Raw genomic sequence first — 23597 nt, 5'->3', positions numbered from 1 at the left:
AAAATGAAAAGAGTTTGTCTCATTATTTTCTGTTTTCATCTCATTTTTTTTTTGACATACTTCTGGCATATTATATCCTGTTCTCTCCTCACAATTTCCACAATGAAATAAAAAAATTGAAGAGCCCAGCATTTCCGGATGTAATAAATTACCACCGTGAGAAAGTTGGGTGATTGTTCACCTATTGTCCTTGAATTTGATATTTTTTCCTTTTTCTATCTGCATGTCCTTCAAAACCCACTACATTTCCCTACACCTGCTAAGGTCTCTTAGTAGGACAAATAGTAGGTGAGTCAAACAAAGACCAAAACTCTAAATCCACTGATAATTGAAATGCAGGTGGAGGGTTTTTTTTCCACATTTTAAAAAGGACAAAAATATTACTGCCAAATAGACATTTTGCTAATAAAGAAACTGGCTCAGAAAAGAAGTAAATTATAAAGATATTATATCATTGGGTAGAAAATTATACGGAAAGTCAGATCTCACTAAGTGTGGTTATTTTGTGGTTCTGCTGTAATGGAACAAGACAAAATGACCTTCAATTGAGTTTCCATTTAACATTTAATTTCTTATTACTAAGGCATTGGATCTGTATATAGGAAAATTTAGAGCTAGAAAATAAAGAACTTGATCAGTATCCAGATACAGATACTGATTTGGATTATCCACATTAATCCAAATGCAGATAAGTAAGGGAAAGCAGAAAAACTGTTTAATTACATGACCATTAAACACTTGGGAGGGTCAAAATTATACCATGAAAAAGAATCAATCCTAATTCTTCACAATTTAAAATTTTATATCATTCATTCCACTTTAAATATTGAAGCACATCTCCTTGTAATTTATGATTTATACTAAAATTGTTTCTTTCCTTTACAGAGAAAAGAAAGCGATCTTTTATTTAATAAGACCTTGAATCAGGAAAGGGCCAACTCGTTGTGCTAGTTCTTATTCTTTGGACAAGAATATCGCTGTATAGAGTTAAATAATGATTTGGTCCTTGGAAGAGACTTTTTTGATATTACCAAGTTCCCTATTCAAAATGGAAACTTTGAAGTCAAGTCTAAACCCGGAGACCCATTTTGGTGGAGAAGAGTTTGACAAATCAAAGGTCAATCATTTGGTTGCCAAGTTCAAGCTCAAGAACCCAAAGAATGTCAGGAAGAACAAGAAGACTAGCTTTACCTCTTGGTACACCTTGGATGTCATACTTACTTAATGTTCTCTGATATTGGGGCTGATGGTGACATAATAACTGCTAGACTAGGCATAAAATATCAATCCCCTCCACCCCCCAACACACACAAATATATACTACTAACTCAGTTAACTAGCCTAATGCCTTAATTCAGATTTATGAATGTAAGAAGGCATTAAACACAGATAAGAAATTGTTGACAAACTTGAATTCACAGACACACAAATTAACTTTTTACATTAATGCTAATAGCATTTTTTAAATGTATGCTGCTTAGATAAGTATAGGAAAAATGACAATATTAAAATAATTTGTAACAAAGAAGATATTAAACACATGGTTTAAGAGTCTGAGAAATACAAAGCAGGGAGTTCAAGGTCTCTTCTTAGAAACTGACATAAATCTTTCCACAAAAAAATTCATGTTAGAGATGAGAAAGTACTAAGTTACGATCAATAATAAAGACAAAAAAAGCACTATTATCCAATTGGCTGGCTAGGAATCAGACTGCTGTTCAGGAAGATGAAAGTGCTAACAGAAAGAAACAGAAGATGTCTGTAATCCCATCATGACTATGCCAGAAGAAAGCAGAGGCAAGCTAGATGATGACCTGTAGCTTGTCATGGGTGAACTCCACCTGGAAGTGTCAGTTCCAGACCCAAGAACAAATAGGATGGCTAAGGAGACCAGAAATACATACTCTATTAAGCCTGTCACAAAATTTGAAGGACCTACATTTGTAGCAAAGTCGGTATAGTGGTAGTTTAAGAATCTCATTTGAGATGCCATTTCTAAGTATTCTGAATTCTTGAATATAAGTTTTATCAGCACCTTAGATTAGCGGAAAATACAATTCATGTCCTTTAAAATAAAGACTTATTTGAAACTGGCACCATTAAACACTTCATGACAGACATTGCTTATTTTTAAAGGGCTTTTGTTTAGGTTCAGTCTTCTAATGACAGAGGTAATGAATTTTTTTTATCCCATAGACTACCCTGTTGCCCAGTATCCCGAAAGAAACACAAAGCATGCTTTGGCTAAGTTTGGGGATCTCTAACATTGTGAAAATTGCGGTGTTTCCTAGGGAGAAGGATAAGCAGCATTACATAAGTAGATGTACCAAATTTTCTTCTTAGCAACAAATTTGTGCAAGCAAAAAAATGTATTCAGCTTCAGTTACTCTGATGAATGCTATAGAGACCCTTGCAAGCCTAGAAAAATCTTTTAGCCACTTAGGGATGCTAATTTACAAGGGACAGAAAAGCAATATGCTAATTTTTGTAAACAGCTATTCTTTGAACAAACATTCTGAAATACTACGAAAGGACAAGAAGAGAGAGTACATCTCCATTATTCTCAGAGACACAAAATAGCCTGATCCTAATATTCTAATTAAGTGGGGTTTTATAGAATTTTTCTTCATGAACAGGACTGAGATTTTTCAAAATGCTTGTTTGGACATAAAGTCCTTGTGCCTCTTCAGTCTGAAAGAGATTTAAATGTTTCTGTCTCCAAGGTAGTGTTTTCTCCCTTCTAAAAATATTTTTGTTGGCCTACTTTAATTGGGCTCTTTAGGGAAAAAAAATTAGAAATCCCTTTTTTTACAAACTCTCACCAGTTCAGAAATTTTACTGACAGCATTTCTGACATACGTCGCTTCTACCTCTGTCTGACATTTCCAATAAGAGGGAATTCATTACCTAAAAAATGGGTCATTCAATTTTTTAGCAGCTCTAATTGCTCTAAAGTTATTCCTTACATTGACTTTTAAATCTCCCTTTCTTAATATTTCCACCCATTAGTCTTAGTTTTCTACTTAAATATAACAAAATTAATTCTTTCTCCTATGCAGCAGTCCTCTCAATATTTAAAGACAATTATTATAATATCCTTTTCCAGGAAAAATTGCTCCAGTTTTTCCAGTTTTTTCTCTTTTCAACTTATATCATGTTTATTGCATATAACATTTTTAAATTGAAGTATAGTTGATTTACAATGTTGTGTTAGATTCAGGTATACAGCAAAGTAATTTATATATATATAAACATTTTTTTTTCCACTGCGTTGGGTCTTCATTGCTGCTCACGGGCTTTCTCTAGTTGCCGCGAGCCAGGGCTACTCTTCATCGCGGTGCGCGGGCTTCTCATTGCGGTGGCTTCTCTTGTTGCAGAGCACAGGCTCTAGGCGTGTGGGTTTCAATAGTTGCAGCACGTGGGCTCAGTAGTTGTGGTTCACGGGCTTAGTTGCTCCACGGCATGGGGGATTTTCCCGGACCAGGGATGGAACCCGTGTCCCCTGCATTTGCAGGCAGATTCTTAACCGCTGCAACACCAGGGAAGTACATATATATAACTTTTTAATATTCTTTTCCATTATGGTTTATTACAGGATATTGAATATAGTTCTTTGTGCTATACAGTAGGACCTTTGTTGTTTATCTCTTTTATATATAGTAGTGTATATCTGTTAATCCCAATCTCCTAATTTATCTCTCCCTGCACTTACCCTTTGGTAACTGTAAGTTTGTTTTCTATGTCTGTCAGTCTATTTCTGTTTTGTAAATAAGGTCATTTGTATCACTGTTTTAGATTCCACTTATAAGTGATATAATTTATCTTTCTCTGTCTGAGTTACTTCATTCAATATGATAATCTCTAGGTCCATCCATGTTACTACAAATGGCATTCATTCTTTTTTATGACTGAGTAATATTCTATTGTGTATACATACCACATCTTCTTTATCCATTCATCTGTCAATGGACACTTAGGTTGCTTCCATGTCTTGGCTATTGTAAATAGTGCTGCTATGAACATTGTGGTGCATGTATCTTTTCAAATTAGAGTTTTTGTCTTTTCCAGATATATGCCCAGGAGTGGCATTGTTGGATAATATGGTAGCTCTATTTTTAGTTTTTAAAGGAACCTCCATACTGTTCTCCATAGTGGCTGCACCAATTTACATCTCACCAAAAATGTAGGAGGGTTCCCTTTATCTTTCCATCTGTTTGTGTTGTCCTCAATTTCTCTCGTCAGCATCTTAGAGTTTTTGGAGTATAGGCCTTTTACCTCCTTAAGTAGGTTTATTCCTACATATTTTATTCTTTTTGATGTGATGTTAAATGTGATTGTTTTCTTAATTTCTCTTTCTGATATTTCATTGTTAGTGTATAGAAATACAACAAATTTCTATATATTAATTTTGTATCCTGCAACTTTACTGAATTCATTGATGAGCTCTAGTAGTTTTCTGGTGTGCATATATCACTTTAAAATTTGTGATTATTTACACACTTCTTTCATCCCTCAGGAAAATATATATATTTCTGAAATGTTGTTTAACTCCTTTTTGTATGATTACCAGAATTTCTTTGCACATACTGATCATAAGCTTATTATGGTATGTCATGGCTAGGCCCATATTGAAACCTTGAGTAGCAGGCTCCATGGTGGAGCACTGAGTGTGAACAACAAAATAGTGTAGGTTGTAAACCTGTATTGCAGCAAGAAAGATAACCCAGATGCAAACATTAGGATGAAATAACTTGAAGTGAACTGAAAGAATACCCTCTCAGATAAAAAAATGATAAAGAAGAATAAAAGACAGGAATCACCCATGGTTATGGATTGTCTATCCACACTGACTGCTATGACCCCTGAACTGACAGCATGCTCTCTTAGGTATAAGTGAGTTTGTGAGGGGTATACTTTCTCATGCTGTCTTGTTCTTGATATCTGGTTTATATTTCATGTAGTTTATTTCTTGATTCTATAGAAAAATAAGGCAAAAGCAACCTTGACTGAGACTGACATCCTTGGATCAGACTCTGTTGTTTGGCCTTGCTCTCTGGCCCATTAATATTGGGGGGCAAGCTCTAGTTCCATTTGAAAATTAATTAATGTAATTCACCATACCCACAGATTACTGCAAGACTGTAGGATACAAGATCTACATACAAAAATCAATTGCATTTCTATATACTAGCAATGGAAAATTAGAAATTAAACATTTTAAAAACTGGTGTCATTTATAATAGCACCACACATATGAATAATGGGGTGTAAATATAATAAAATATATGAAATATTCATATGCTGAAAACTGCAGAACACTGATTAAAGAAAGCAAAGAAGACTTAAATAAATGGAGAGATATCATTCTTTTTCTACCTGAAGAACTTTTTAAAATATGTTTTTAGTGTGGTTCTTCTGGTGTTGGATTCTTCCAGCTCTTATATGTGTGTAAAAAATACTTTACTTTCTTTTTCGAAAGATATTTTTATTTGGTATAGTATTCTAGTTTTAGAGTTTTTTCCTAGTATTTTAAAGATGTTCTACTGTCTTCTTACATACTTTTTGAAGAAAAATTTGCTATGACTCTTGACTTTGTTCTAAGACATTTGTACATATGTCTTTTTTCACTGGATCCTTTAAAGATTTTTCTAGCAGATTATTATTATTTTAATTGCTGTATGCCTTGTTATATTTTTTTTCATGTTTCTGTGCTTGAGATTTGTTGAGCTTCTTGTATCTGTGGGTTTATAGTTTTTCTTAAAATTTGGAAAATTTTCAGCCATTATTTCCTCAATTTTTTCTTCCTGTCTCCTACTCTCTCCCTCTTCTCCTTTGGGGACTCCAATTACACATATAGTCGTTCTCTTGAAATTGTTTCATAAATCACTGATGTTCTGTGCATTTTTTTGCTTTTTATCTCCAGAAAGTTCATATTGCTGTGTATTCAAATTCAATATTTTCTTGATCTTTTCTTCTTCAAAATCCAGTCAAGTATTCATCCCATCCAGTGTATTTTTCATTTCAGACATTGCAGTTTTTGTTTGGGGGAGTTTGTTTGTATTTTTTAAAGCTTTTATGTCTCTGCAAAACATTTTGAACATATAAAATATATACAGTTATAACTTTTGATGTCCTTGTCTGCTAATTCTAGCATCTGTTTAAATTCTAGGTATATTTTAATTGATTGTTTTTCTACTTATTATGGGTCATATTGTCCATCTTTTCTGAAAGTCAAATAATTTTTATTAGATGCCAGACACTATGAATTTTACCTTATTGGTCACTAGATATTTTTCTTTTACTAGAAATATTCTTGAACTTTGTTCTGGAATGCAGCTAAGTTTTTTAGAAACAGATCCCATTATGTCTTGTTTTTAAGCTTTGTTAGGCAGAACCAGAGCAACCTTTAGGCTAATTATTTCCTACTAATGAACCAAGACTCTCTTAGGTGCTCTACCTAAAGCCCCATTTATCATAAGCTTTTCCAGTCTGACTGGTAGGAACAGGCACTATTCCAGTTCTTGTATGAATCTTAGACATTGCTCTGTCTAATCCTTTTGGATTGTCCTAGATAATCTCCTTACATGAATGAGCTGATAAGTAATCAGCTGAATACTAGAGGGTGACTCTGCCTATCTTAGAAGTTCTCTTTCTGTGTAGCTCTCTCCTCTCCAACACTCTGTCCTGTGAACTCTAACTGCCTTCATCTCCCCAGATGGTCAGCTCCATGTCATCTACTTAAGGAGTCTGCTGGGCTCTGCCTGGATTCTTCCTCCCTACACAAGGGCTTGGACTCACTGTCAAGAAATTCACTTGGAGAACTGTAGGCCTCACCTCATTTGTTTCCAGTGTCTCAAGAATCACTGTCCTAGATTGCCAACAAACACATGAAAAGATGCTCAACATCACTAATCATTAGAGAAAGACAAATCAAAACTACAATGAGATATCACCTCACACCAGTCAGAATGGCCATCATCAAAAAATCTACAAACAATAAATGCTGGAGAGGGTGTGGAGAAAAGAGAACCCTCTTGCACTGTTGGTGAGAATGTAAATTGATACAGCCACTATGGAGAACAGTATGGAGGTTCCTTAAAAAACTAAAAATAGAACTACCATACACCCAGCAATCCCACTACTGGACATATACCCTGAGAAAACCATAATTCAAAAAGAGTCATGTACCACAACGTTCATTGCAGCACTACTTACAATAGCCAGGACATGGAAGCAACCTAAATGCCCACTGACAGATGAATAGATAAAGAAGATGTGACACATATATACAATGGAATATTACTCAGCCATAAAGAGAAACAAAATTGAGTTATTTGTAGTGAGGTGGATGGACCTAGAGTCTGTCATACAGAGTGAAGTAAGTCAGAAAGAGAAAAATAAATACCGTATGCTAACACATATATATGGAATTTAAAAAAAAAAAAAAAAAGGTTCTGAAGGACCTAGGGGCAGGACAGGAATAAAGACGCAGACTTAGAGAATAGACTTGAGGACACAAGGATTGGGAAGGGTAAGCTGGAATGAAGTGAGAGTGGCATGGACACATATACACTACCAAATGTAAAATAGATAGCTAGTGGGAAGCAGCCGCATAGCACAGGGAGAACAGCTCCGTGCTTTGTGTCCACCTAGAGAGGTGGGACAGGGAGGGTGGGAGGGAGATGCAAGAGGGAGGAGATATGGGGATATATGTATATGTATAGCTGATTCACTTTGTTATAAAGCAGAAACTAACACACCATTGTAAAGCAATTATACTCCAATAAAGATGTTAAAAAAAAAAAAGAATCACTGTTCTTTATTGCCTGATATACAATGCCTTTAAAACTATTACCTCATGCATTTTGTTCGTGATCTGGTTGAGTCAGGTGTGATGGTAAATCTAGTTACTGTAACTCCATCTTTTCCAGAAGTGAAGTCTCAAAGGAACTATTGAAATGGCTTCATAACTGGTTTCTCTACTTCTAGGTTTGTTCTTCTAATTTTATGGTGAGTTTCCTACTTTAAATCTTTTGCTAACTCCAAATTGTCACATCAACAGTGCCCAAATTCTGTCTTTAGACAATGGTCAACTCTGTGGTGAAGTTCTCACCAGAAAAAAAGAGAAAAATAAGAATAGTGTATCAAGTTTTACAAACCATTTATTGTGAAATATAACATCAAGAATCTTCAGGATGTATAAAAACAATTATACAGTTCAGTAAATTATCACTAAGTAACAATCCATTTAACATCACCAAATTAAGAAATAGAAAATTTCCAGCTCTCCAGAAACCCTACACAGGTCCCTTCCAAGCCACATATATATATAGGTACTGTGTTTTATCTTGCTTATTTTTTTCAATAACTGCTTATAGTTAGCCAAAGTTAACAATACATTGAGATATGGTGGACTGCAGTTGGAACCTCACTGAAATGAGGCAATCAGTGTGACTTTCCTAAGGAAGTTCTGTTTAAATTGAGTCATAAAGAATAAGTAGGAGGTATCCATTCAAGGAGGAAAGGAAGAGAGGTAACTTGAGAAAAAATGTGTTTTTTCCAGGCAGAAGTAACTTTTGGCTAATCTAAACTACCAAACACACATACACACACACACACACACACACACACACCTGTGAATGAGAAGGGGATAAGACTACCGAAGACAGGTATTAAAATCATCATAAAATTGTATAAAATGTCATTGGTATTAAACTTGAAAATTTCAATAAGATTAATATTTTTCTAGGAAAAAATGAATTATTATTGAAAAAGAAGAAATCAAATACCTAGTTAAACTGTTAATCATTAAAGGATTTTTAAAGTAATAAAAGAATTATTTAACTATCCTGGTTTTAACAATTTCATGGGTGCTTTCTTTCATATTAACAAGGAACAGATAATATTTCTTCTATAGAATATGTTGAAGCATAGAAAAAGGTAGAAGACTGCAGTTCATTTTATGAAGCTTTTAAAGATAACCCCAAAATCTATTGATTAGTCTCATCTATAAATATCAATAAAAATACTAGGAAAAAATTATCTAACATCAAATTAAAGGGAGCATGATCAGGAAGAGTTTAGTCTAGAAATAAAAGTATAGTAGCAAATATATTAATAAATTAAGTATATCAATAGATAAAATATAAAATTGATCATTTTATGTAATACTAAATATTGATTTATTAAACAAATATTTTTTGAGTACCCATTCTGTTCCAGGCACTGTTTAAGTTCTGGAAATATAGGATAAGCAATACAACATCCATACCACCATGGAATTTATATTATAGTGACAGAAAAATATATTAAATATTTTTTAAAAAGAATAAATAATATAATTTCAGGTAATACTAAGGTGTTAGATCACCTTATGAAGGAAGGAAATGTGTCATTTAGAAAGAAACAGCTGTTTTAGAAGGCAAGTGGGGAAAAACTGCTCAGATAAGTTTGGATGATGCAGAGAAGAGTTTGCTAAGACAATATTTGAAAGAAGAACTTTGAAGGCAGAGAAATAACAAATATAAAGTCCCCAAGGTGAGAATAAGGATGGTATGTCTTGGGGGCAGTAAGAAAGCCAGTGTTGGTAGATAAGATTTGGGTAGGAAGAAAATGGTAAGAGATGTAGCCAGAGAAGAAGACAGAGGCCAGATCTCAAAGAAACTTTCTTGCTAGAATTTTATTTTAAGCGTTAACAGATGCCAATTGGAGAGTTGTAAGCAGAAGTGATGTAACCTGATTTCCATTTTTAAAAAGGCACTCTGCTACGTGGGGAACATATTATAAGCCACAAGAATAGAAGAACAGTTAGGAGAATATCGTCAGACTAGTCTAGCCCAGGGAGAAAAATGTTAAGGAGTGGTTCGGTTGGAGATATATTTTGAAAATATGGGGACAGATTTGCTGAATGGAGTAGGTGTGATAAATCATAACAATGGGGCATTTCAGGGAAGAGAAGATGTGAAGAAAGGGGCAGAAGAGATTAAGATTTGAACTATGTTGCTTTGGACACATAGGCTAGACACTCGTAATAGGATTAGTTGTTGCTACATCCTCAGAAGTGGCAACATAGATCTGAAGCAGTAGACACTGTTGTTGCCTAATTCCAGCCAGCGGAAAGGGAAGACAGTGGAATGCAAACCACTTCCTTATAATAACATGATCCAGAAGTTGAAGACATCACTTCTGCTCCCATCACACTAGACAAAGCTTACTTACACCTCACATGGCCTCTAGGAGGACAGCCATATGCTCAGCTTCATCTTAGGGGAGTCTATTATTAAAAGGAAGAAGAGGAGAAGGCATAACAGTGAAAAATGAACTGTCTCTAACAGGCTGGCATGACACTCAAGCAGGATGCCGAATAGGTATTTGAGACATAAGTCTAAAAATGGGGTTTCTGTAACTTAATAAATAATATTTATGTAAAAATGAGAGCTAGCATACCTATAATAACATAGTAGAGAATTTCTTTTAAAATCACAACTAACACATGGTTATTGACTATTATTTAACATGTTTCTGGGTTGCTAAATAGTAAGTCAACTGATAGCACTAACAAGAATTAATAAGAGCACTGTAATGTGACCAATTTCAGAAATATGCAAAATAGATAAATTTCATATATATACATATATGTGAGTAATTACATTTATAATAGCAATAAAATATGTGGGTCATTGTACAAACTTTAGAAAATACAGTAAATTAAGAAATAGAAACTAAAGATCACCTAACATTACTCTGCAGAGGTGTCCACTATTAATATCTTGCTGTGTTTCCATGTAAATATCTACAGATTGGTTTTTTTCTTATAAATCATGCTTATATTGCATATTTTTTTTTAACATGTTTACTCTACCTAACTTGAGATTACGATTTGCCTATGCTTTTACATTGTTGGGTTTTTTTAACATAATTTTTATTATGGCATAATAGTTTACATATGGTAAAGAATTGAATGAAATTTTGGAGTTTCACCACTAAAAATGCTGACATTTCTTTTTTCAAGAGGAAGAAATGATTCTCCAAGCAACAAGGAAATTTTCTACATTCCAAAAGCTATTGAATATATGACATTAATAGACATTCTAATTCCTACCTCTTTAAAATCTCTGGTGTTAGAAAAAGACAATTGACAATATAATGACAGTAATATTAAGAAGTATCTGGGTTCTTTATTTTTCTGAGTTACCAACAAATCCCAAGCTGCCCTGATATATTGCCTTGAGATATCACCATTACGAGAAAGAATCCTCCACATGTTTATGAGCCTTAATTTGCAGATTTTTTTACCTGTAGTCACAAGAAATTGCTTCCCTAAAGCACTTGTCAGGGATAGACTGAAGGATATATACCTTTTAGAAGTGATGAGAGATGCTTCTAGCAGTACTTTCCAAATCACCACCTAAGGATTCCATATGATTCCAAGAAGGCTTCGAGGGCTCTTGTGATGTGAGTCTTGTCTCTGTGCAGCCTCCTCTCCCCCAACAACAGCAGGGTTCATAGATATTGAAGAATAAAGAAAAGGAACTAAAGGAAGTGACAATCTGGAAGGAAATAGGAAATTTAAATCAGTTTTGAATGTACAAAGCCTGGAAGGCCAAAACCTGGAAAAGAGTAGAAACTCATCGGGTGTTCAACTCTGAGCTTCTATATACTCATCTGCAAAAGAATGAACCAGTAATAATTGAGCTCTACCTCTATGTCAAGCCCTTTAAATGCATAATTTAATTTAAACCTCACAATTGTCTATGGTAGGGATTGTCATCCTAATTCTGTAAAGGAGGGGTCTGAAATTCAAAGCAGTTAGAAATCAGGTCTCAGGTGATGCAACTAGTAAATGCCCCAGGCAGGATTCCCCACCCACCTCTCTATGATCCCCAAAAACAAGCTCCTCTCATTTGTCACAATAAATGTACTTTCCCCACCGATTGTTGTGAATACTAAAAGTTTAGGATGAAAGAAGATTATAGTCATCTGTTAATGGAAAATCCATATTGAGTTAAATTTGGCAAAGACCTAGAAACGGGTATTATTTAAATGTGTACTATAAATGGCACAGTTAAAGAGTATAGTGAGAAAGGGGGAAAGCTGATGATATAACTGAAGATTTTTTCACTCCATTATATTATATATAGGAAATCTATATATTTTCATATTTTTAAAATTTGTCACATTAATAAATTCTTTTATTAGTTTTAATAATTAGAAGCCAGTTCATAAAGGGCCTTGGGTACCAGAGTTAGGAATTTTGTTTTTATTTATCTATCTTGGGGTCCCACAAAAAGAATTTTGAGCACAGTGGTAACAGCACAAGATTTGCATACTGAAAGACTACTCTTCAAAGATTTATTTTGTGAGTAGAATGGTCTATCAGTAAAGAAAGTCTATGTTATGTTGCAGTCAAAAATCTAAAATTCTCGGGCTTCCCTGGTGGCACAGTGGTTGAGAATCTGCCTGCCAATGCAGGGGACACGGGTTCAAGCCCTGGTCTGGGAAGAGCCCACATGCCGCGGAGCAACTGGGCCCGTGAGCCACAATTACTGAGCCTGCGCGTCTGGAGCCTGTGCTCCGCAACAAGAGAGGCCGCGACAGTGAGAGGCCCGAGCACCGCGATGAAGAGTGGCCCCCGCTTGCCACAACTAGAGAAAGCCCTCGCACAGAAACGAAGACCCAACACAGCCATAAATAAATAAATAAATAAAATTAAAAAAAAAAAATCTAAAATTCTCAGTGGCTTAAAACAACTAAAATTTATTTCTTGGTTTGTCTCAGGTTTAGGGTGGAGACAAGGGTGCTATTCCATTTCATCCTCATTCAAGGACGCTGGCTGGCAGAGCCTTCACACGTGAGCATCACCAGCAATAATAGCAAAAGAGGGTAGGGGACAAGTGACTTGAGCCCTTGTCCTGATAGGTTCCCAATAAGAAGTGACACATGTCACATCTCACATTTCACACAGGGACAAAACAGTGCAGCTTTACCTTGTGCTGGAAGGAAGAGAATTGAAAATACTGCTGAAGAGCACAAATATTTATCACTAATAACTTTTCTAAAAAAATGAGACTAGACATAAGAAGACCAGTCTACCAACTGATGAAATTCAACATGAAAGAGACAATGAGGACTTGAGTCAGGAAAGTGGCTGAGGGTAGAGAAAGAATAATGCAGGTCAAAGCAGTAACTACAGGACGTGGACATATCTTGGATACAGATGGGGAAAAACAAAACACAAAGTGCAAAGATCACCTATGCACCTAAAGTCTTGATAAAGTTTTGAGTTTTTTTCCAAAGTAGAAAGTGCTTTTAACTAACTTTCCAATGGGTTTAACCTGTTTTTTAAAAGGTACTCAGGAGGAGCTTCAAGATGGCAGAAGAGTAAGACGTGGAAATCACCTTCCAACCCACAAATATGTCAGAAATACATCTACATGTGGAACAACTCCTACAGAACACCTACTGAATGCTGGCAGAAGAACTCAGACCTCCCAAAAGGCAAAAAACTCCCCCACGTACCTGGGTAGGGCAAAAGAAAAAAGAAAAAACAGAGACAAAAGCATAGGGACAGGACCTGCGCCAGTGGGAGGGAGCTGTAAAGGAGGAAAGGTTTCCACACACTAGGAAGCCCCTTCACGGGTGGAGACTGCGGGTGGCAGAGGGGGGAAGCTTCGGAGCCACGGAGGAGAGCACAGCAACAGGGGTGCGGAGGGCAAAGCGGAGAGATTCCCGCATGGAGGCTCGGCGCCGAGCAGCACTCACCAGCCCGAGAGGCTTGTCTGCTCCCCCGCCGGGGCGGGCGGGGGCTGGGAGCTGAGGCTCGGGCTTCCATCAGATCCCAGGGAGAGGACTGGGGTTGGCTGCGTGAACACAGCCTGAAGGGGCTAGTGCGCCACAGCTAGCCGAGAAGGAGTCCGGGAAAATGTCTGGAGCTGCTGAAGAGGCAAGAGACTTTTTCTTGCCTCTTTGTTTCCTGGTGCGTGAGGAGAGGGGATTAAAAGCGCCGCTTAAAGGAGCTCCAGACACGGGCGCGAGCCGCGGCCATCAGCGAGGACCCCAGAGACGGGCGTGAGACGCTAAGGCTGCTGCTGCCGCCACCAAGAAGCCTGTGTGCAAGCACAGGTCACTCTCCACACCGCCCCTCCTGGGAGCCGGTGCAGCCCGCCACTGCCAGGGTCCCGTGATCCAGGGACAACTTACCCGGGAAAACACACGGCGCGCCTCAGGCTGGTGCAACGTCCTGCCGGCCTCTGCCGCCGCAGGCTCGCCCCGCCTCCTCCATACCCCTCCCTCCCCCCGGCCTGAGTGAGCCAGAGCCCCCGAAGCAGCTGCTTCTTTAACCCCATCCTGTCTGAGCAAAGAACAGATGCCCTCAGGCGACCTACACACAGAGGCGAGGCCACATCCAAAGCTGAACCGCGGGAGCTGTGCGAACAAAGAAGAGAAAGGGAAATCTCTTCCAGCAGCCTCAGGAGCAGCGGATTAAATCTCCACAATCAGCTTGATGTACCTGCATCTGTGGAATACCTGAATACACAACAAATCATCCCAAACTGTGGCGGTGGACTTTGGGAGAACCAATATATATATTTTTTTTTCCCTTTTTCACTTTTTGTGAGTGTGTATGTGTATGATTCTGTGTGTGATTTTGTTTGTGTACCTTTGCTTTTACCATTTGTACTAGGGTTCTGTCTGTCCATTTTTTTTTTTTTTTAGTATAGTTTTTAGCGCTTGTTATCATTGGTGGATTTGTTTTTTGGTTTGGTTGCTCTTCTTTCTTTCTTCCTTTCTTTTTTATTACTTTTTAAATTTTTTTTATTTTTAATAATTATTTTTTATTTTAATAACTTTATTTTATTTTTTCTTTCTTTCTTTCTTTTTTTCTCCCTTTTATTCTGAGCCATGTGGATGACAGGGTCTTGGTGCTCTGGCCAAGCATCAGGCCTGTGCCTCTGAGGTGGAAGAGCTGAGTTCAGGACACTGGTCCACCAGATACCTCCCAGCTCCACGTAATATCAAATGGCAAAAGCTCTCCCAGAGATCTCCATCTCAACACCAAGACCCAGCTCCACTCAGCAACTAGCAAGCTACACTGCTGGACACCCCATGCCGAACAACTAGCAAGACAGGAACACAACCACACCCATTAACAGAGAGACTGCCTAAAATCATAAAAAGGTCACAGACACCCCAAAGCACACCACCAGATGCGGATCTGCCTACCAGAAACACAAGATCCAGCCTCATCCACCAGAACACAGGCACTAGTCCCCTCAACGAGAAAGCCTACACAACCCACTGAACCAACGTTAGCCACTGGGGGCAGACACCAAAAACAATGGGAACTATGAACCTGCAGCCTGTGAAAAGGAGACCCCCAAACACAGTAAGTTAAGCAAAATGAGAAGACAAAGAAACACACAGAAGATGAAGGAGCAAGGTAAAAACCCACCAGACCAAACAAATGAAGAGGAAACAGGCAGTCTACCTGAAAAATAATTCAGAATAATGACAGTAAAGATGATCCAAAATCTTGGAAGTAGAATGGAGAAAGTACAAGAAACTTGTAACAAGAACCTAGAAGAACTAAACAGCAAACAAACAATGATGAACAACACACTAAATGAAATTTAAAATTCTCTACAAGGAATCAATAGCAGAATAACTGAGGCAGAAGAATGGATAAGTGATCTGGAAGATAAAATAGTGGAAATAACTACTGCAGAGCAGAATAAAGAAAAAAGAATGAAAAGAATTGAGGACAGTCTCAGGGACCTCTGGGACAACATTAAATGCACCAACATTTGAATTCTAGGGGTCCCAGAAGAAGAAAAGAAAAAGAAAGGGACTGAGAAAATATTTGAAGAAATTATAGTTGAAAACTTCCCTAATATGGGAAAGGAAATAGTTAATCAAGTCCAGGAAGTGCAGAGAGTCCCATAAAGGATAAATCCAAGGAGAAACACACCAAGACACATATTAATCAAACTATCAAAAATTAAATACAAAGAAAAAATATTAAAAGCAGCAAGGGAAAAACAACAAATAACATACAAGGGTATCCCCATAAGGTTAACAGCTGATCTTTCAGCAGAAACTCTGCAAGCCAGAAGGAAGTGGCAGGACACAGTTAAAGTGATGAAAGGGAAAAACCTACAACCAAGATAACTCTACCAGCAAGGATCTCACTCAGGTTTGACGGAGAAATTAAAAACTTTACAGACAAGCAAAAGCTAAGAGAATTCAGCACCACCAAACCAGCTTTACATCAAATGCTAAAGAAACTTCTCTAGGCAGGAAACACAAGACAAGGAAAAGACCAACAATAATAAACCCAAAACAATTAAGAAAATGGGAATAGGAACATACTTATTGATACTTACCTTAAATGTAAATGGATTAAATGCTCCAACCAAAAGACATAGACTGGCTGAATGGAAACAAAAACAAGACCCGTATATATGCTGTCTACAAGAGACCCACTTCAGACCTAGGGACACATACAGCCTGAAAGTGAGGGGATGGAAAAAGATATTCCATGCAAATGGAAATCAAAAGAAAGCTGGAATAGCAATTCTCATATGAGACAAAAGAGACTTTAAAATAAAGACTATTACAAGAGACAAAGAAGGACACTACATAATGATCAAGGGATGAATCCAAGAAGAAGATTTAACAATTGTAAATATTTATGCACCCAACATAGGAGTACCTCAATATATAAGGCAGATGCTAACAGCCATAAAAGGAGAAATCGACAGTAACACAATCATAGTAGGGGACTTTAACACCCCACTTTCATCAATGGACAGATCATCCAAAATGAAAGTAAATAAGGAAACACAAGCTTTAAATGACGCATTAAACAGGATGGACTTAATTGATACTTATAGAACATTCCATCCAAAAACAACAGAATACACTTTCTTCTCAAGTGCTCATGGAATCTTCTCCAGTATACATCATATCTTGGGTCACAAATCAAGCCTTGGTAAATTTAAGAAAATTGAAATCGTGTCAAGAATCCTTTCTGACCACAAAGCTATGAGACTAGATATCAATTACAGGAAAAAGTCTGTAAAAAATAAGAACACATGGAAGCTAAACAATACACTACTTAATAACCAAGAGCTCACTGAAGAAATCAAAGAGGAAATCAAAAAATAGCTAAGAACAAATGACAATGAAAACACGCAATCCAAAACCTATGTGATGCAGCAAAAGCAGTTCTAAGGGGGAAGGTTATAGCAACACAATCCTACCTCGAGAAACAAGAAACATCTCAAATAAACAACCTAACATTACACCTAAAGCAATTAGAGAAAGAAGAACAAAGAAACCCCAAAGTTAGCAGAAGGAAAGAAATCATAAAGATCAGATCAGAAATAAATGAAAAAGAAATGAAGGAAACGATAGCAAAGATCAATAAAACTAAAAGTTGGTTCTTTGAGAAGATAACCAAAATTTATAAACCATTAGCCAGACTCATCAAGAAAATAAGGGAGAAGACTCAAATCAATAGAATTAGAAATGAAAAAGGAGAAGTAACAACTGACACCACAGAAATATAAAGCATCATGAGAGATTACTACAAGCAACTATATGCCAATAAAATGGACAACCTGGAAGAAATGGACACATTCTTAGAAAAGCACAACCTTCCGAGACTGAACCAGGAAGAATCAGAAAATATAAACAGACCAATCACAAGCACTGAAATTGAGACTGTGATTAAAAATCTTCCACAAACAAAAGCCCTGTACCAGATGGCTTCACAGACAAATTCTAGCAAACATTTAGAGAAGACCTAACACCTGTCCTTCTCAAACTCTTCCAAAATATAGCAGATGGAGGAACACTCCCAAACTCATTCTACAAGGCCACCATCACCCTGATACCAAAACCAGAGAGAGAGGTCACAAAGGAAGAAAACTACAGGCCAATATCACTGATGAACATAGATGCAAAAATTCTCAACAAAATTCTAGCAAACAGAATCCAACAGCACATTAAAAGGATCATACACCATGATCAAGTGTGTTTATCCCAGGATGCAAGGATTCTTCAATATACGCAAATCAATCAGTGTGATAAACCATATTAACAAATTGAAGGAGAAAAACCATATGATCATCACAATAGATGCAGAAAAAGCTTCTGACAAAATTCAACACCCATTTATGATAAAAACCCTCCAGAAAGTAGGCATAGAGTGAACTTACCTCAACATAATAAAGACCATATATGACAAACCCACATCCAACATCGTCCTCAATGGTGAAAAACTGAAACCATTTCCACTAAGATCAGGAACAAGACAAGGTTGCCCACTCTCACCACTATTATTCAACATTGTTTTGGAAGTTTTAGCCACAGCAATCAGAGAAGAAAAAGAAATAAAAGGAATCTAAAACGGAAAAGAAGAGTAAAGTTGTCACTGTTTGCAGATGACATGATACTATACACTGAGAATCCTAAAGATGCTACCAGAAAACTACTAGAGCTAATCAATGAATTTGGTAAAGTAGCAGGATACAAAATTAATGCACAGAAATCTCTTGCATTCCTATACACTAATGATGAAAAATCTGATAGAGACATTAAGGAAACAATCCCATTTACCATTGCAAGAAAAAGAATAAAATACCTAGCAATAAACCCAGCTAAGGAGACAAAAGCCTGCAGGCAGAAAACTATAAGACACTGATGAAAGAAATTAAAGATGATACAAACAGATGGAGAGATATACCATGTTCTTGGATAGAAGAATCAACATTGTGAAAATGATTATACTACCAAAAGCAATCTACAGATTCAGTGCAATTCCTATCAAACTACCAATGGCATTTTTCCAGAACTAGAAGAAAAAATTTCACAATTTGTATGGAAACACAAAAGACCCTGAATAGCCAAAACAATCTTGAGAAAGAAAAACGGAGCTGGAGGAATCAGACTCTCTGACTTCAGACTATACTACAAAGCTACAGTAATCAAGACAGCATGGTACTGGCACAAAAAGAGAAATATAGATCAATGGAACAGGATAGAAAGCCCAGAGATAAACCCACACACATGTGGTCACCTTATTTTTGATAAAGGAGGCATGAATATACAATGGAGAAAAGACAGCCTCTTCAATAAGTGGTGCTGGGAAAACTGGACAGCTACATGTAAAAGAATGAAATTAGAACACTCTCTAACTCCATACACAAAAATAAGCTCAAAATGGATTAAAGACCTAAGTGTAAGGCCAGACACTATAAAACTCTTAGAGGAGAACTTGGGCATAACACTCTATGACATAAATTACAGTAAGATCCTTTTTGACTCACCTCCTAGAGAAATGGAAATATAAACAAATGAGACCTAATGAAACTTAAAAGCTTTCACACGGCAAAGGAAACCATAAACAAGATGAAAAGACAACCCTCAGAATGGGAGAAAATATTTGCAAACAAAGCAACTGACAAAGGATTAATCTCCAAAATTTACAAGCAGCTCATGCAGCTCAACATCAAAAAAACAAACAACCCAATCCAAAAATGGACAGAAGACCTAAATAGACATATTTTCAAAGAAGGTATACAGATTGCCAACAAACACATGAAAGAATGCTCAACATCATTAATCATTAGAGAAATGCAAATCAAAACTATAATGAGATATCACCTCACACCAGTCAGAATGGCCATCATCAAAAAATCTACAAACAATAAATGCTGGAGAGGGTGTAGAGAAAAGGGAAACCTCTTGCACTGTTGGTGGGAATGTAAATTGTTACAGCCATTATGGAGAACAATATGGAGGTTCTTTAAAAAAGTAAAAATAGAACTACCATACGACCCAGCCATCCCACTACTGGACATATACCCTGAGAAAACCATAATTCAAAAAGAGTCATGTACCACAATATTCATTGCAGCTCTATTTACAATATCCAGGACGTGGAAGCAACCTAAGTGTCCATCGACAGATGAATGGATAAAGAAGATGTGGCACATATATACAATGGAATATTACTCAGCCATAAAAAGAAATGAAATTGAGGTATTTGTAGTGAGGTGGATGGACCTACAGTCTGTCATACAGAGTGAAGTAAGTCAGACAGAGAAAAATACCATATGCTAACACATATATATGGAAACTAAAAAAAAAAAAAAATGGTCTTGAAGAACCTAGGGGCAGGACGGGAATAAAAACACAGACCTACTGGAGAATGGACTTGAGGACACGGGGAGAGGGAAGGGTAAGCTGGGACCAATTGAGAGAGTGGCATGGACATATATACACTACCACACGTAAAACCGATAGCTAGTGGAAAGCAGCTGCATAGCACAGGTAGATCAGCTCAGTGCTTTGTGACCACCTAGAGGGGTGGGGTATGGAGGGTGGGAGGGAGGGAAAAGCAAGAGGGAAGTGATATGGAGATATATGTATATGTATAGCTGATTCACTTTGTTATAAAGCAGAAACTAACACACCATTGTAAAGCAATTATAGTCCAATAAAGATGTTAAAAAAATAAAATAAAATAAAAATAAATAAATAAATAAAAGGTACTCAGATTAGAGCAAGGGAAATAATTTATATAGAAAGTTGTTCACCAATTTTTATTTCTCAGTATAAAAAAAACCTGTCAGTTACTGTAAAAGAAGTCTGTTTAAAAAGGTGTTAAGAAAAATGTATTCAGGAAACTAATGAAAAAATTATGTTAACAATCTAAACTCGAAATCCCATTTCAAACATACAAACAATAATCTTCATTATCAACATGATCTGAGAGCAGCATTAGAACCTGGAAAAAAAATGATGGAACTAGAATAAATTTACAGCATAGAACTGACTTACTTCTGGGACTATATTTCCTAAGTAAAAGCCACAGAATTAGTCCCTAGAGTAATATATTATTTAAGCTGGAAGGAACAAAGTGTTTGTGGTAAACATGTTCAGGAATTTAGAAGTGAATACTAATTTAGCAATAAGATATGCTTCAATTATTTATGCCAAATAAAGGCAGTTTTCCCTGGCAAGGGTGTAGGAAGGTCTGTGGTATTGCTGTTAAAATTGTAGGATGGGAAACACTGAGTCAGCATTTCCTTACCCTGGTCACAGTGTTACTTTACCACGATGGAGAGGTTGTGAAACAAAGCACATTCTTTCCCATTCTGATATGATACTGTATGGATATCCTGGCATTTGTTTGTTTCTCTGCTGAGAATTGTATCACAAACCTCAGTAGAACAAGGCAGAATGTTAAGAAAATAAATATTCAACTTGATCTAAATTTATGTAGTTACAGTTCTGCGTGTGCACTGCTCTCCACATTTTAAGTTGAATTATTAGTCACAGGAGAAGAAAGTATACCTAATTCCCTTCAAATGTTTCAGTCAATTTTCATAAGTTATAAACCTGGAATTCCCATTAGAAGTTGATCTCCCTAAATGTAACTCTGGAACATCCTTAAATAATGCCAGACAAATGAGAATCCATACGGAAAAATTAGGGCAGAATATTGTACAATTTTTTTATTATCATCAACTCCCTCTTTGTTTTCAAATCATGCTAAACAAAACTATAGAGGACATTATTTTTAAATTCAGAAAAATTACAGATTTTAGATTTAATGAAGTATAAAACCCCACATTTCAAAACTAATTTTTTTCAAACTTTTAGTTGCTTTCTTCATTTTCCAACCATATAAAAAACTTAAGTAGATGATCAGATCCCCAAGAGTTACAAGATTTGTGTATTTCTAGTTCTGCCATTGGTCTTATATAAGACACAAAATTTTTCTGTGTGCTTCAACAGCCTTGTGTTATTTTATCTGATAAAATAAATTTATTTCTCCAAACAAATCTGAAAATTTTTCCATTGGAAATATATAATCAACTTGTCCTTCTGAGTGTGCAAAACCAAAAATCCCCATTTCCATCCAACTACTGTAGTTTTCTTTATATTGAACTTAGGGTAAGATTAGACAGACTTTTCCAAATGCATCTAAAATAATAGGCAAAACATTGTTTTCAGATTTAAAAGCTCTTCACATCCTATTTGCAACTTCTAATAATCTTTCAAAGTAGACAGAAAGGACATTACTTTCCTACTTTACATACCAGAGAACTGAGGTTTAAGAGGTAAAGCAGTATTTCCCAAGGCTACGTTGCTATTCTGAGGGCTGGCCAAGAGCTCTTTCTGCTGCACTATATTGTATATGTATCAAAGAAATCTAAGATATGGTCACCAACCTTAGTAAGTATTAATGTATTAGTGAGTCAAAACACTCAAATCCAAGGAGGAACAAACATAGAAGGAAACATATTGAAAGAAAAGTCAAGCAAAATGAATTCTACCTACTATATGTAGAAATTGAGAAAGGATCTCGATAACCTAGAGCCTTCCAGAAATATCTCATGACAGAGCATAATATTTAAAACTCATTATTTGGGCAGGTGAGTGAAGTTAGGAGGCTTTCTGATTAGGAGGGGAAGTCTTTGCTAAAACACAGAGACAGGAACAGGTGTGTGTGCCTGAGACACTGAAGACAAGAGGATACACATATGCCTGAAGCAAAGCTTGAGAGGCAAAGAGGGCTGGAAAAAAATTGGAAAGATAGAAAATGACAGCTCTGTTGAAGTCTTGAAAGTGTTGTTGCAGAGTTTGTCTTTAAGGTAAATGCTGAAAAAGGACAGTGTTCTAAAGTTGGTGAAAGCTCTGTGAAATTTCCTTTTAGTCTGGCTAATACACATGTGTGTTTGAATCAAACTGGAGTCACAGTGTTACAGCAACTTAAGTTAAAAGAGATCAGTCAAGAATGGTAAGCCATGACAGCGAGGAAGAAGGCATATCCATTTTTTTGTTAAAGAGTGGGTACAGGCGAACAACTGAAAGAATATTTGAAAGGTATTACATCTGGGTGCTCAGAACAATGAACAGGAGGCGTTTCATTGAGAATATGGTTAACAGCCATTAGTGTCAGATGTGGAGGAGATTGTGGACTGATGGAGAAAAAAATCAGAGCTGCTAAAAAAAAAAAATCACATCCCTGGATAACCTTTAAAAGTTTACAGTCATTTTTCATTAACAATATGAGATTGCAAGTGAACATAAGCACAACTAATCACAGGTATATTTATAATGTCTTATGTATATAGAGCTATACTACAAAATTGTTTTGCTATGTTATAAGTGTAGCAACATGATGAATGGGATGTTTTTGTTGCCCTGGAATTAGTGACTAAGATTCAGGTCTGAGCTACAAAGAGATATCCTATACTACTAATCAACCTAAAGAGAACTGCAAACAATGGAATCCTTCCTCCAGGAGTTACTGAGTGGTGGCTGAACCCACTGTTCTTAGTAATCTCCACAAGCGCCTCCCTCTAGTCGCATAAGCAGGGATGGGGAAAGTAGGGGGAATTGGAATAAAATTGCTGGAATTGTAGGGAATGGTTGTTGTTTTCTTCCTCCCTTTCCCATTGCCAATTTTGGGGAGAGGGTATTCAAGACAATTATTCATAAGAGGTGCCTGCAAAAAAAGAGAACAAGGAAACTGGTATTTTATTCCTAGCTGGACATTAGCTTATGAAGTGGACTTGTTG

The 23597-nt window shown here is 36.6% G+C and overlaps 1 long non-coding RNA gene across 4 annotated transcripts in view; it reads right to left on the bottom strand.

The window, feature by feature from the left end:
* The window catches only part of LOC309666931, a 281226-nt gene that overhangs the window by 238719 nt on the left and 18910 nt on the right, over nt 1–23597 (bottom strand). For all 4 annotated transcript variants that reach the window (XR_014267359.1, XR_014267360.1, XR_014267361.1 and 1 more), the window contains exon 2: nt 11358–11549. This is a non-coding gene — a long non-coding RNA (uncharacterized lncRNA). The remainder of the gene's footprint in view (nt 1–11357; nt 11550–23597) is intronic.

The sequence above is a fragment of the Balaenoptera physalus genome (assembly GCF_965194825.1).
Source record: "Balaenoptera physalus genome assembly, chromosome: 9".
Taxonomy (NCBI): domain Eukaryota; kingdom Metazoa; phylum Chordata; class Mammalia; order Artiodactyla; family Balaenopteridae; genus Balaenoptera; species Balaenoptera physalus.
The sequence above is the reverse complement of the archived record's forward strand: the minus strand, read 5'-3'. Positions and strand labels throughout refer to the sequence as shown.